Source organism: Myxocyprinus asiaticus, chromosome 5, assembly GCF_019703515.2.
Source record: "Myxocyprinus asiaticus isolate MX2 ecotype Aquarium Trade chromosome 5, UBuf_Myxa_2, whole genome shotgun sequence".
In the NCBI taxonomy this organism is placed as follows: Eukaryota; Metazoa; Chordata; class Actinopteri; order Cypriniformes; family Catostomidae; genus Myxocyprinus; species Myxocyprinus asiaticus.
In genome coordinates this window covers 11,705,935-11,718,391 of record NC_059348.1, presented here as the reverse complement: position 1 = coordinate 11,718,391, position 12,457 = coordinate 11,705,935, and the positions used below count along the sequence as shown (strand labels likewise).

At 43.2% G+C, this 12,457-nt stretch overlaps 2 non-coding genes and 1 pseudogene across 2 annotated transcripts; all 3 read right to left on the bottom strand.

The window, feature by feature from the left end:
• Nucleotides 1-310: 310 nt before the first annotated feature.
• On the bottom strand, nt 311-523 carry LOC127441696 (small nucleolar RNA U3). The gene has a single exon (XR_007897362.1). It is a non-coding gene; the product is annotated as a small nucleolar RNA U3 (small nucleolar RNA).
• Nucleotides 524-5,055: 4,532 nt separating this feature from the next.
• On the bottom strand, nt 5,056-5,160 carry LOC127441698 (uncharacterized; annotated as a pseudogene).
• Nucleotides 5,161-5,684: 524 nt separating this feature from the next.
• LOC127441697 (small nucleolar RNA U3) lies at nt 5,685-5,895 on the bottom strand. The gene has a single exon (XR_007897363.1). It is a non-coding gene; the product is annotated as a small nucleolar RNA U3 (small nucleolar RNA).
• Between the last annotated feature and the right edge of the window lie 6,562 nt (nt 5,896-12,457).

Sequence of the window (12,457 nt, the reverse complement as noted above, 5' to 3'; positions counted from 1 at the left end):
ATGGTTATGTGTATTTTGTTGTTTTTGGGTTGTTCTTACTTATGTAAAGTGCTTTGAGAAGCCACTTTTAAAGGCGCTATAAAAATGTATTATTATTATTATAAATCAACAAACCTTGAAGAAGAAATGTCTAACAGCTAAAAAAAAATAACACTCTTACATCTAACCAAAGATTTCCATTATTTTCTGTCATTGCAAAAATAGGTTTCCAAGAAGAAAGGAGCTCCAACAGAAAACCAACGGCTTGTCGACAATCAAACATCTCCAACAAAACATCTATATCAATTTTCACATTTTACAATCCAGAAACACCACTCTGATATTACTCCTTTACTTGTTGTTGCCAGAAGCAATACAGAACCCTCATCAGTGTCAAAGATCCATGAACAAAGCCATACTTCTTTGCTTGACTCCTGCTCATATAGGAGCATCAATATTCATCACTGTGGATAGGGAGGAAAACATTTTTGAAACACATTTCACAGTCAGAAACTATAGAAATGATCCCTAAAAGTAGAGTCATAGCCTTCTTAATGAAACACTTACACAGAGTTAGTGTTTCCGAGTAGGTAGTGAAGGCTCATATCAATCAGCTGCTGGAGGCATGAGTGATAAGGGAAAGTTGTAGCCCTTATGCTTCCCTGATCATGCTGGTTAAAAAGAAGGACGGTAGTCTTCCTATGTGCGTGGACTACCATCAGTTTAATTCTAAAACCAGGAAGGATGCGTTCCCTCTGCCTCGTATTAAGGAATCACTGGATGCACTTACTGGGGCTCAGCGGTTTTCCCACATTGGACTTGGCCAGTGGATACAATCAGGTCCCTGTGACAGAGGGAGATAAGCCAATGACTACCCTGTTTGGCCTGTTCATGTGGAACAGGATGCCCTTTGGGTTGTGTAATGCCCATAATACATTCCAGCGGTTAATGGAATGGTTATTCCGAGACCAGCAGTGCCAATAGCTACTCTTGATGAAATCATTGTGTTCTCTTCTTCCGTAGCTCAGCACTTGGAGAGGTTGGAGGTCGTCTTGGTCCAGCTGGAGCAAGAAGGCCTTAAGGCTAAACTGTAAAAATGTGATTTCTTCAAAGAAGAGGTGAAGTACCTTGAACATGTTATATCATCCCAGGGTGTTTCAACCGACCCTAGTAAGACTGAGCCTGTGGTCCAGTGGGGTTGCCCTTCAAGTGTTACAGATATGCATTCCTTCATCGGGTTGACAAGCTACTATCGCCATTTTGTTGAAGGGTTTGCTAAGTTGTCAGTCCCTCTGCACAAGTAGGTGGTTGAGTTTTCTGGAAAGTCTAAGCCTAAATGTTAAATGGAGCAGCGTTTTCTGGATGCTTGGACAGAGCAATGTCTTGAGGAAGTTTTGAGGAGCTAGAGGGAAGGCTCACTACTGCCCCGGTGCTGGCCTTTGCTGACTTTTCCCAGCCCTTCATCCTGGAGGTTGATGCTAGCCATGGGCAGCTTAGGAGCATTCCTTTCCCAGGAGTGTGATGGTAAGGTGTGACCAATTGCATATGCCAGCTGCAGTCTTAGGCCCACTGAGCATAATATGTCTATTTACAGCTCCATGAAGTTGGAGTTTTTCGCACTTAAGTGGGTCATGACTGAAAAATGTAGGGAGTACCTGTTGGGGAACAGGTGTGTAGTGTTCACCAATAACAACCCCCTTAGGTATTTGACAACTGCCAAGCTTGGGGCCACTGAACAGCGTAGCTGGCATCCTTTGATTTTGAAGTAAGGTATATCAATCTGGAAAGGAAAATAGGAATGCTGATGCCCTCTTCTGACAGAATTAACCTGACCGGGGTGTGGTAAAGACTCTGGTCCCAGGAGTTACAGTTCCTGAATTGCTGAGGCAAGCGGTGGGGGTGCAGCCCACTGTTTATGAAACTCAGTCTATGGTTTCCACATTGCACAGTCATTTGGTTTCTGATATTTGCTCATTGTTGAAAGACGACCCAGTCATAAAGGAAGTTTTGGTGTTGTGGAGATGGATGTTATGTCCTGGGCCAGAAGAACAGCGTCAACTGTCTAAACTGACCTTGACGTTACTTCAGCAGTGGGACCGGTTGGTTGAGAGGGAAAGGGCATGTTATATCAAAGGGTTTTTTGCCCCAATGGGTGGAAGAATCCCTTCAGTTGATTTTGCCTTATGTTCTGAAGCTAGAGGTCTGGGAGCAGTTACACCAACAGCATGGGTCTCAAGGTGTGGAGTGTACCACCGAATTGGTTCGGCAGAAGTGTTACTGGCCGGGCTTGTCGGCCGACATCAGACAATGGTGCCAGGAGTGCGAAAGGTGTCAGTCTGCTATGGATTCTCAGCCCACTGCTCTGAGCTTTATAGGTCGATTGTTAGCCTCTAGGCCGAATGATATCCTGGCCATTGATTTTACATTGCTTGAGCTGTCCAGCTCCGGGATTGGGAATGTTCTAGTGATGACCAATATTTTTAGTAAATACACACTTGCCATCCCAACTCGGGACCAATGGGGCGAGACTGTGGCCCAGGTCCTGGTGGCAGAATGGTTCCAAAAGTTTGGAGTCCTGTATCACTTTCATTTGGACTAAGGCCGAAACTTTGAGTCTTACCTGATCCAACAGCTCTGTGATCTTTACAATGTGGAGAAGTCACGCACTACCCCTTACATTCCGGCCGGTAATGGCCCGTGCGAAAGTTTCATAGGACCTTGCACAATCTTTTGCACACACTGCTGGCCTCCAGGAAAGGGGACTGGATGTCTTGCCACTCCCAGGCATCTACCAGTTGACTTTTTGATGATGGGGGGGGGGGGGGAGTTTGCAAGAGCCGGTTGCAGGCAGTGTGCATGAGTTGGTCCTAGAGGACCAAACTAGGTTGCGGGTGGAATTTGAAGGGGTACATGAGTGGCTACATGTGATGTTGGCATAAGGTGCAGTACAACCAACATGTCCAGGACAGACCATTGGTGGAGGGTCAGTTTGTCTATTTTCGAGACTATGGTATGTGGGGACACCATAAAATCCAGGACCTGTCGATTCCGGTGGTCTATCAGGTGGTGAGGTTGCCCCAGGAGGGGGGAAGTGTGTATACTATTGCAAAAGTAGATGACTTGAGTAAAGTAAAACTTGTTCACTGTTCCATATGGAAAAGCCACGTTCAGAAAGATTCCCCTGTTACAGTTATCCCAAGTAGTCCCTTGGAGAGTCCAGAGCTGTCTCTTGGAGATGAGGACATGGATTTGTTTGTTGTGGTGCCTGGAGCCAACCATGCTGTGGCCAGGCCTGCCTCTAGGGATATCACTCCTCCTGGATGTTTGGGTTCTCAGCCATTGTCAGTAGTGGGTCCAGCTTTGATATTACCGGCGATTCCAGGGGGTCCTGGTCTTGTAGAGGTGGAATTACCTTTGGCAGCTTCTCCTCCATTATTAGGGTGGTCTGATCCTTGTGGAGTTCCATTACAGATGATGGAGTGGGCTACCGCAGGGCAGCATCCTAATGTCAAATCTTTCTCCTGGCAGTGGGGCGAGTGTCGAAAGTAATGCCTGTACCCGCTAATGTTGTACCTAGTGCTGTAACTCCTATTTTTCGACCCTGGAAGTAAAATCGGGTGTTTACTTGTGTTTGGTTCCATCGTTGGGGCTACCGGGGTGGATTGTAGCATCTCCTTTTGAGCTGAAGATGTGCGCCATTAATTCCCAGTAGTGTTCACAAGTTTGTTCCCTGGTTGACTTCCTCCGAGCCCTGTGGCAGTCGAGTTTTCGGAGAGATTCGCTGTCAGCCCAGTACACACGCTAACTAAGAGCCCTGTTCTGGGGTAGGTGCTCTGCATGTGGTGGTTCCCTGTAAGGCTAACCCCATGTGATATATATCTTCCGCTAATTCATTTCCCTGTTGGCAAACTGCGTCTTCCTTGGGCAGAGCCCCTCTGCCCCAGTCTTCATGTTTGTAGTAACTGCTCCCCCATTGGGCAGGATCTACCTTGAAGACTCTCCACATGGTTGGAAAGGCCATGTGATGTATTTTTCCACTTAAATATCTCCCATCTCTTTGGGCGAGGTGTGGTCTCCGCTGTGTCTTCCCCTTGGGAGGGACACCCCCCGACTAGACCTGGTGGCCCAGTCAGATAATCCCCCTTCTTTTTTAGGGAGTGGAAAAAAAGAAGGGGAAAAGAGGCCACGACTGGGTTAAGCCTGTCTCTATCTTTTGGGTAGTCGACTTGTCCCCAAAAAGGGCCGTTCGACACTCATAACTATGTTGGGGGAGGTTACGTGTTGACCTGGTGTGCTTGCTATGAGGCACACAGTAGTCTGCCCACCACACACCGCCAGTTCACGTAACACAGTTCAGCCAATTGTGGCGTTTCGTATAGGTACCCCTAGTGTCACTACATCAACACAACGTCGAGTGAGTGACAGATAGGGAACGTCATGGTTACTTGTGTAACCTCCGTTCCCTGATGGAGGGAACGAGACGTTGTGTCCCTCCTGCCACAATGCTGAACTACCCGCTGAAATGGCCGGACCTTATATCGGCTCCTCAGCATAAAACCTGAATGAGTGGTTGCATACCAGCTCCTTTTATAACCATATGCCCGGGGGAGTGGCATGCAAATACCACTCGCCAATTCTCATTGGCCTTTTATCAAAGACCAGAGGTGTCTCGGGCTCCCAAGAGTGACCCCTAGTGTCACTACATCGACACAACTTCTCATTCCCTCCATCAGGGAACAGAGGTTACACAAGTAATCATGACATTTTCTTCTACAGACACATCGAGCTTGTGCCTAGTTTGCCTTGCTGCTGGTAAGCCCCAGTCCTGTAAACAGTGTTATTTTCTGGATTATTTTCTTTTGTTCCTTTTTTTCTATTTAGGACATTTTCAAACGTGGACATTGTGGTTTTTATCTGATGATTATATTCTTCCTATCTGTTAACAAGTGGAATAAATAAAAATTTATATTTTTGTACTTGTACTTGGCTTTCTGTTGTAAGAATGTACCTGTCTGCTTTCCCTGGGTGTAATTCCCAGAGTGGCATAAACGCTTTTACCTTTACAACCTCCCCAACACCACAGGAACATCAATACTTATCATCGTGGGTAGGGACACAAACCCTTTTGAAACACATTTCTAAGTTAAAAACTATAGAAATGATCCCTAAAAGTATAGTCTAAGCATTTTAAACAAATCACGGAGTTAAAATGTTCATAGCTTTCATAACGGATACACTTTTTGACATGCTCTTTTTCACAAATGCTTTCATGTAGTTCATTTCTGTGGGGTTTAACATTCACAGTACTTTTAAAACAGAACAGAAAGGTCTTGTTTCAAGTGCACATTCAGAATACTCAACAGAAGTTAGGTGTTAATATTGTGAGAATCTAAAAAAAAAAACCCCGATATTGCCACCTTTTGATAGTCAACAGGTGCCAACAAATCAACAAACCTTGAAAGAGAAATTCCTTTCAGCTAAAAAAAATTAAACTCTAACATCAAATCAAAGATTTCCATGATTTTCTGTCATTGTGAAAATAGGACACAGCTTGACTGTTTATGTGAGGTTTCCGAGAAGACAGTAGCTCCAACAGAAAACCAGCAGCTTGTTGACAATCAAACATCAAAGACAAAACAACCCCCCAACTGTGTCACAGTTATTACAATACCTATATCATTTCTCACATTTTACAATCCAGAAACACCACTCTGATCACACACCTTTACTCTCTGTTGCCAAAAGCAATACAGAACAATTATCAACACCAAAGATCCATGATCAAAGCCATATCTCCATGCCTGATCTCTGCTCAGAAAGGAGCATCAATACTCACCATCGTGAGTAGGTAGACAAACACTTTTGAAACACATTTCCAAATCAATAACTATAGAAATTATCCCTGAAAGTAGTTTTAGCATTCTCAACGAAATACTAACGGAGTTCCGTTCTGACATGCTTCTCATAAGGTTTCACGTAGTTCATTTCTGTGGGGTTTAACATTCACTGTACTTTTACAACAGCACAGAAAGCAGCATCAATACTAATCATGGTGGATAGGGAAACAAACACTTTTGAAACACATTTCTAAATCTAAAACTATAGAAATTCTTCATCTGTTTAATGGTATTTCACAAACTAAAGTTGCGCATTACCACCATCTATTGTTGGCATGAAGAGGCTCTCTTCTTCGCACACCCCTTTCTTTACAGACTAGTCCAAACCTTAGTGATCATAACGAAACACTAATGGAGTTCTATTCTGATGCGCTCCTTTTCATAAATGGTTTCGCTTATGTGACGGGGCGTTGTCACCTGCTGGGACAAGACACATTTAGAGACACACTTACCTGTTTTTCTTCACCCCATCATTACACTGCTTGTCAGTTTTAACCTGTCTGTGGGTGCACCCTTAGAGCTGTGCTAACATTCTCCTATCATACACGCATACATTGTCATTTCATAGGCATTTTCTCCCACTGTAAGCAACCCCAGAAACACACACACACAGAACTGTTTTTGAATGTTTTATTTAACTTATCTGTAGTCTGTGTATTGTTTGTGGAGCACACTGGAGTTCAGTGTTTGTTTGTCTTTCACATCTCGTCTCGCCTGGCTTCAAGTTACAGCATGTGCAGAGGATCAAAAGGGGTGCATCAGTTCACGAAGCGCTTAAATAGCGTGTTTCCCGTGTTGCGCATTTGCAGAGCAGCGGAGTCAGGAATGTTACATGTGTGTTAATATTGTACAGTTGTGCTCAAAAGTTTGCATACCCTTGGAGAATTGGTAATATATGTACCATTTTTTAAAGAAAACATGAGTGAGCAGGCAAAACACATTTATATTATTTCTTATGGGATTCATATTCAGCTGTAGGTTATAACAGAATGGCACAATCATAAAACAAAACATGGCAACAAAGAAAAAAATGAAATGACCCCTGTTCAAAAGTCTGCATACCCTTAGTTCTTAATACTGTGTATTGCCCCCTTTAGCATCAATGACAGCATGCAGTCTTTTGTAATAGTTGTCTATGAGGCCCCAAATTCTTGCAGGTGGTATAGCTGCCCATTCGTCTTGGCAAAATGCCTCCAGGTCATGCAAAGTCTTTGGTCGTCTTGCATGAACCGCACGTTTGAGATCTCCCCAGAGTGGCTCGATGATATTAAGGTCAGGAGACTGTGATGGCCACTCCAGAACCTTCACCTTTTTCTGCTGTAACCACTGGAGGGTCAACTTGGCCTTGTGCTTAGGGTCATTATCATGCTGGAAAGTCCAAGAGCGTCCCAGTATTTTCTGATAACATGCTGCATTCATCTTGCCATCAATTTTCACAAGATTCCCCATGCCTTTAGAGCTCACACACCCCCAAAATATCAGTGAGCCACCACCATGCTTCACAGTGGGGATGGTATTCTTTTCACTATAGGCCCTGTTGACCCCTCTCCAAACATAGCACTTATGGTTGTGACCATAAAGCTCTATTTTGGTCTCGTCACTCCAAATTACAGTGTGCCAGAAGCTTTGAGGCGTGTCAAGGTGTTGTCGGGCATAGTGTAACTGGGATTTTTAATGGCAATGGTGCAGTAAAGGCTTCTTTCTGGCAACTTGACCATGCAGCTCATTTTTGTTCAAGTATCGTCGTATTGTGCTCCTTGAAACAGCCACATCATCTTTTTCCAGAGCAGCCTGTATTTCTCCTGAGGTTACCTGTGGGTTTTTCTTTGTATCCTGAACAATTCTTCTGGCAGTTGTGGCTGAAATCTTTCTTGGTCTACTTGACCTTGGCTTGGTATCAAGAAATCCCTAAATTTTCCACTTCTTAATAAGTGATTGAAAAGTACTGACTGGCATTTTCAAGGCTTTGGATACCTTTTTATATCCTTTTCCATCTTTAAAAAGTTCCATTACCTTGTTACGCAGGTCTTTTGACAGTTCTTTACTGCTCCCCATTGGTTCAGTATCTAGCCTGCTCAGTGCATCCACGTGAGAGCTAACAAACTCATTGACAATTTATACACAGACACTAATTGCAATTTAAAAAGCCACAGGTGTGGGAAATTAACCTTTAATTGCCATTTAAACCTGTGTGTGTCACCTTGTGTGTCTGTAACAAGGCCAAACATTCAAGGGTATGTAACCTTTTGATCAGGGCCATTTGGATGATTTCTGTTATCATTATGATTTAAAAAGGAGCCAAACAACTATGTGATAATAAATGGCTTCATATCATCATTATCCTTAAATAAAAGACTGATTTTTGCATGATCAGTCATATTTTCAAAATCAATGCCAAAATTTCACAATTTCTGCCAGGGTATGCAAACTTTTGAGCACAACTGTATGTGTTAAGAAATGTTTGTACTATTGTTTTATGTACATATCAAAGCATATACAATAATATCACAATTGTTTATAGATTCTATTGTGGTGAATCATGGTGTGTAATTTATCTGTGTATTGTGGTATGTGCTGAGTGGGTGGAGCTTCAGCTTTAAAAGGCATCCTAATGTCTTCTGTGGTTAGTCATTGTTCTGAACCTTGCTGTGGAATGACCTCTGTCAATTGCCTTTAAACAAGTGTCTTTTTTGTGTAAATATTGTAATTCAAATTTTTTCTCTTGCACTTTGTATATATTTCACACAATTTTTGCATTTCTTGGGAACATCTTGCCTTGTTAAAATAAGCATCACTGAACTGACATGCTATTGCGGCTGAGCCATCTTTGAATTTTTAGAACTTTAAAAGTGCCCTCTTTATATTTTGGTATCAAAAGTGGGGTGGCCAACTGCAAGACCAAGGCAGGTCTGCATTCCCAGAAAAAGACAGAGAATGAGAATGTGGCCTGGGACACAGTGGAGGAGGAAGAGGAGAAGTTTGCAAGAGTTGGAGCTCATCCCAAGATTAGTAACCCTCTTCACAGACTACATATTCCAGGTAAAGAGAGTAACATGGTGGCGTTGATAATAACCTTCCTGTCAGCCCAGCAACTGAGGGAAGAATACCTCCTCCTAGAGCTTCGGGGTTTAAGGGAATCAATACAGCAGCTCGAACCACCAAATTTTCGTAAGCCAGTCACTAACCCAATCACGCTGGGCACAGAGAGTCTATGAATAGCGCTTCCCACACCTGCTCCATGATGAAGTAGCAGAGGGTCAACCCACAGGCTACCCTCCAACCTCCCACCACCTGCAGCACCAGTCTCAGCAAGTAATACTACCACTTCAGAGGCATCTCAAAGTCTTGTCCCTGCTGAGAGGTTGCAACAAAAAAGCCCAAGATGCCAGCATTTAAAGAGGGGGAGGATATTGAGAATTACTTCTGCATCTTTGAGCACCAGGCTAAGACCTGGAGATGGCCAGAGGAGGAGTGGGAATAGGCTGATTCCATTGTTGATGGGGAAATCACCGAAGGCCTACATCACCATGGATGAGGAGTGTCCGGACGTCTATAAGGACCTGAAGGAGGTACTGCTGGAGAAGTTCAACATCTCGCTGAAGACCTACCGTTAGTAATTCCAACAGACTTCAGCACTACCTAAGGGACTCTATCATTGCTGTGTGAGACCAGAGCAACATACTATGGTGGAGATCGGAGATCCTCATCCTGGAGCAGCTGCTACGTATTCTTCCATACAACACATGGACTTGGATTAAGGAGCACGAGCCAGAGGATGGACTGACAGAAGCCAAGTTAGCCACGAAGTACATCATTGCCCATCATGGAGGCCCTCAGTGACGGTAGTCTGCAGCCACCAGAGGTACCAAGGACATCCAGTATATTGGAGGTAACTCTGGGGATGGGTCTAGAAAAGGGGAGGGCAAGGACATTGAACTAGTTATGGCTAACAAGGGGATAATCTGTTTTTACTGCCAGAAGCCTGATCATAAAGGTTCGAACTATCCTCTCCGTAAATCCAAGCTATTGGTGTGTTGCTATGTGCAAAGAGAGAGTGATAGCCCCAGGGACATTGGTGGGAACAATTCTATTCTTTGTCAAGTGACTGTTAATGGACAATTAATGAATGAATTGCTTGACACAGGAAACTCCATGTCTCTCATAAAGAGATGCCATCTTCCAGACAGTGTTAATCTTGCCAACAAAATCACTGATGAAAATGTTCATTGACAAGGTTTTTTTTTTACTTCGTCAACGATAATGAAGACGAGACGAAAAAGGCACATCATGACAATAATTAAACAATTATAATAAAGCATACTGTTGATGAAAATATGACAAGATAAAAATTATACTGCAAGATATTAACAGTGCAAGATATAAACAGAAGAAGAAACATCTTTAGAATCTGTATATAGAAGAAGATTTAGATATGGATTCATCAAATCCATTAATCCAGTATGTTAGGGATTTCTCCTCTTGAGCTGCGTGAGTTGTATGCACTGAACACCGGCATAATTAACCGCTTCAAAACAGGGTAAAATACCTCATTCAAATGCATCCTATTTATACATGAGTTTAATCACTATATCCACAACATACTGTATATGTAATATAACAACTTACACCTGTACAGTAAAGTGAATGAACAGGTGAACTAATTGATGCGCTAGACAGAGCATGCATGATTTGCGTTGCGTTACTTGCGTTGTGAATATGCTGTTTCTGTAAGAAACATGCTACACATAATGTAATATCCTTTCACAGAAAATTAATAAGTCTCTAAAGCATGAACATTTCAGAATACAGTAGGCTAACTTCTAAAAAGTAGATAATACTTCAGTCTATTCATTATTATTTCAGGAGCTCAGGTTTTTCACAACAAGGACAGTATGTATATTTATATGTTTGATACATGTTTACATTAGAAAAGTTTTTTTCTAAATGTTTGAATATTTGATTAAAGTTTGGCCTGTTACAGTTTGACGCACATTTTATCCATTTTGCATGTCATCATCAACTAAAAGATATCATTTTCGTTGACTAAAATTAAATGTTATTTTCGTCAGAGTGAAACTGACTAAAATTAATCAATATGACACAATGAAATATTGACTAATTTTAAAGGACATTTCGTCAAAAGACTAAAACTATGACTAAAACAAAAACCTGTGAAAAATTTAACACTGGTTCCAGATAGCCTCATTGACTATTCATAAACCACAGACATTCAATGCATTCATGGTGACAAGCAAAAGTATCCTAGTGTAGAGGTAACTGTGGCCAATGACAGGAGGAAGGAGGAATCTAAGTCTGATCTTGCATTGGGGAAATGTTTGTTGTTATCAAGTGTATGTTCAGTTTGATGGTGTCAAACACCTTGTCCCTAAATGTTGTTACACCTCACACACACCATACCATGAGCAGGACATCTAGCACACCAGAAAACATACTTAAGAGTCAGTTCATGATTCTTGTGGCCTTCCACCATGTACACTGACATCCAAACATATTGCACCACATGCCCCACGTTTCAAAAACATGTGCTGTCTGCAGGTCTGATAGAGCTCCCTTGTAACCATTACCTGTGATCTCCACCCCGTTTCAATGCATTGCCATGGATATCATTGGGCCATTGGAGAAGAGCACTGCTGGCTACCAGTACATCTTGGTCATCTGCGACTATGCGACACTGGCTGGGACTGGGACAAGTGGATGCCCTTTCCGCTCTTCGCCTACAGGGAGGTGCCTCAAGCATTGACTGAGTTCTCCCCGTTCAAGTTGGTGTATGGCTGGTCAGTGCAGGGTCCACTGGACTTGCTGAGGAAGAGCTGGGAGTTCACAAAGTCCAAGTCAACAGAGAAGAGGATTGTGCAGTTTGTGCTCAAGATGCAAGACCGCCTGGAGCAGTATCGAGAGCAAGCAAGAGAGAACCTGCGGGAAGCTCAACAAGACCAAAAGCGATGGTACGATCAATGTGCTTGTCGCCGAGAGTTCCAGCCTAGTCAGAAGGTCCTCCTACTGCTGCCATCTGTCACTTATGAAGTTCCCCACCCCGACAAGGGCAACAAGCAACAGACCTATCACGTGAACCTCATTAAAGAATGGAAAGAGAGTCAGTCTACCATGGAGACAGCCTTGATGGTGTTTAAGGTGGATCCATATGACGAGGATGGTGAGGAATATGATATGGAGACACAGCAACCCCAAGCAGGAGTGTTCTTGGACCACCTAGGAGATGAGCAGTGGAAGGAGCTTTGTGAGGTCTTTGAGCTACCTGATTTGTTCCAGACCAGGCCAGGAAAAACAACTATCCTTAAGGATATCATACATCTGAAAGACCCCACCCCCATTTGGCAGAAGCCATATTGGGTACCAGAGAGCCTGGTAGCATCACCGAAGACTGAAATTACCATTGACAGTGAGTGGAGTAATAGTCCTGGTTACAAAAGGACAGGTCCCTCAGATTCTGCATGAACTTCAGAAAGCTAGATGCAGTATCTCAGTTTGACACATATGCCCACATCCGGACCCTATCGGCCTGTTTCAGTTCACCATTTGGCCGTCTGTTTTGCGAGGGG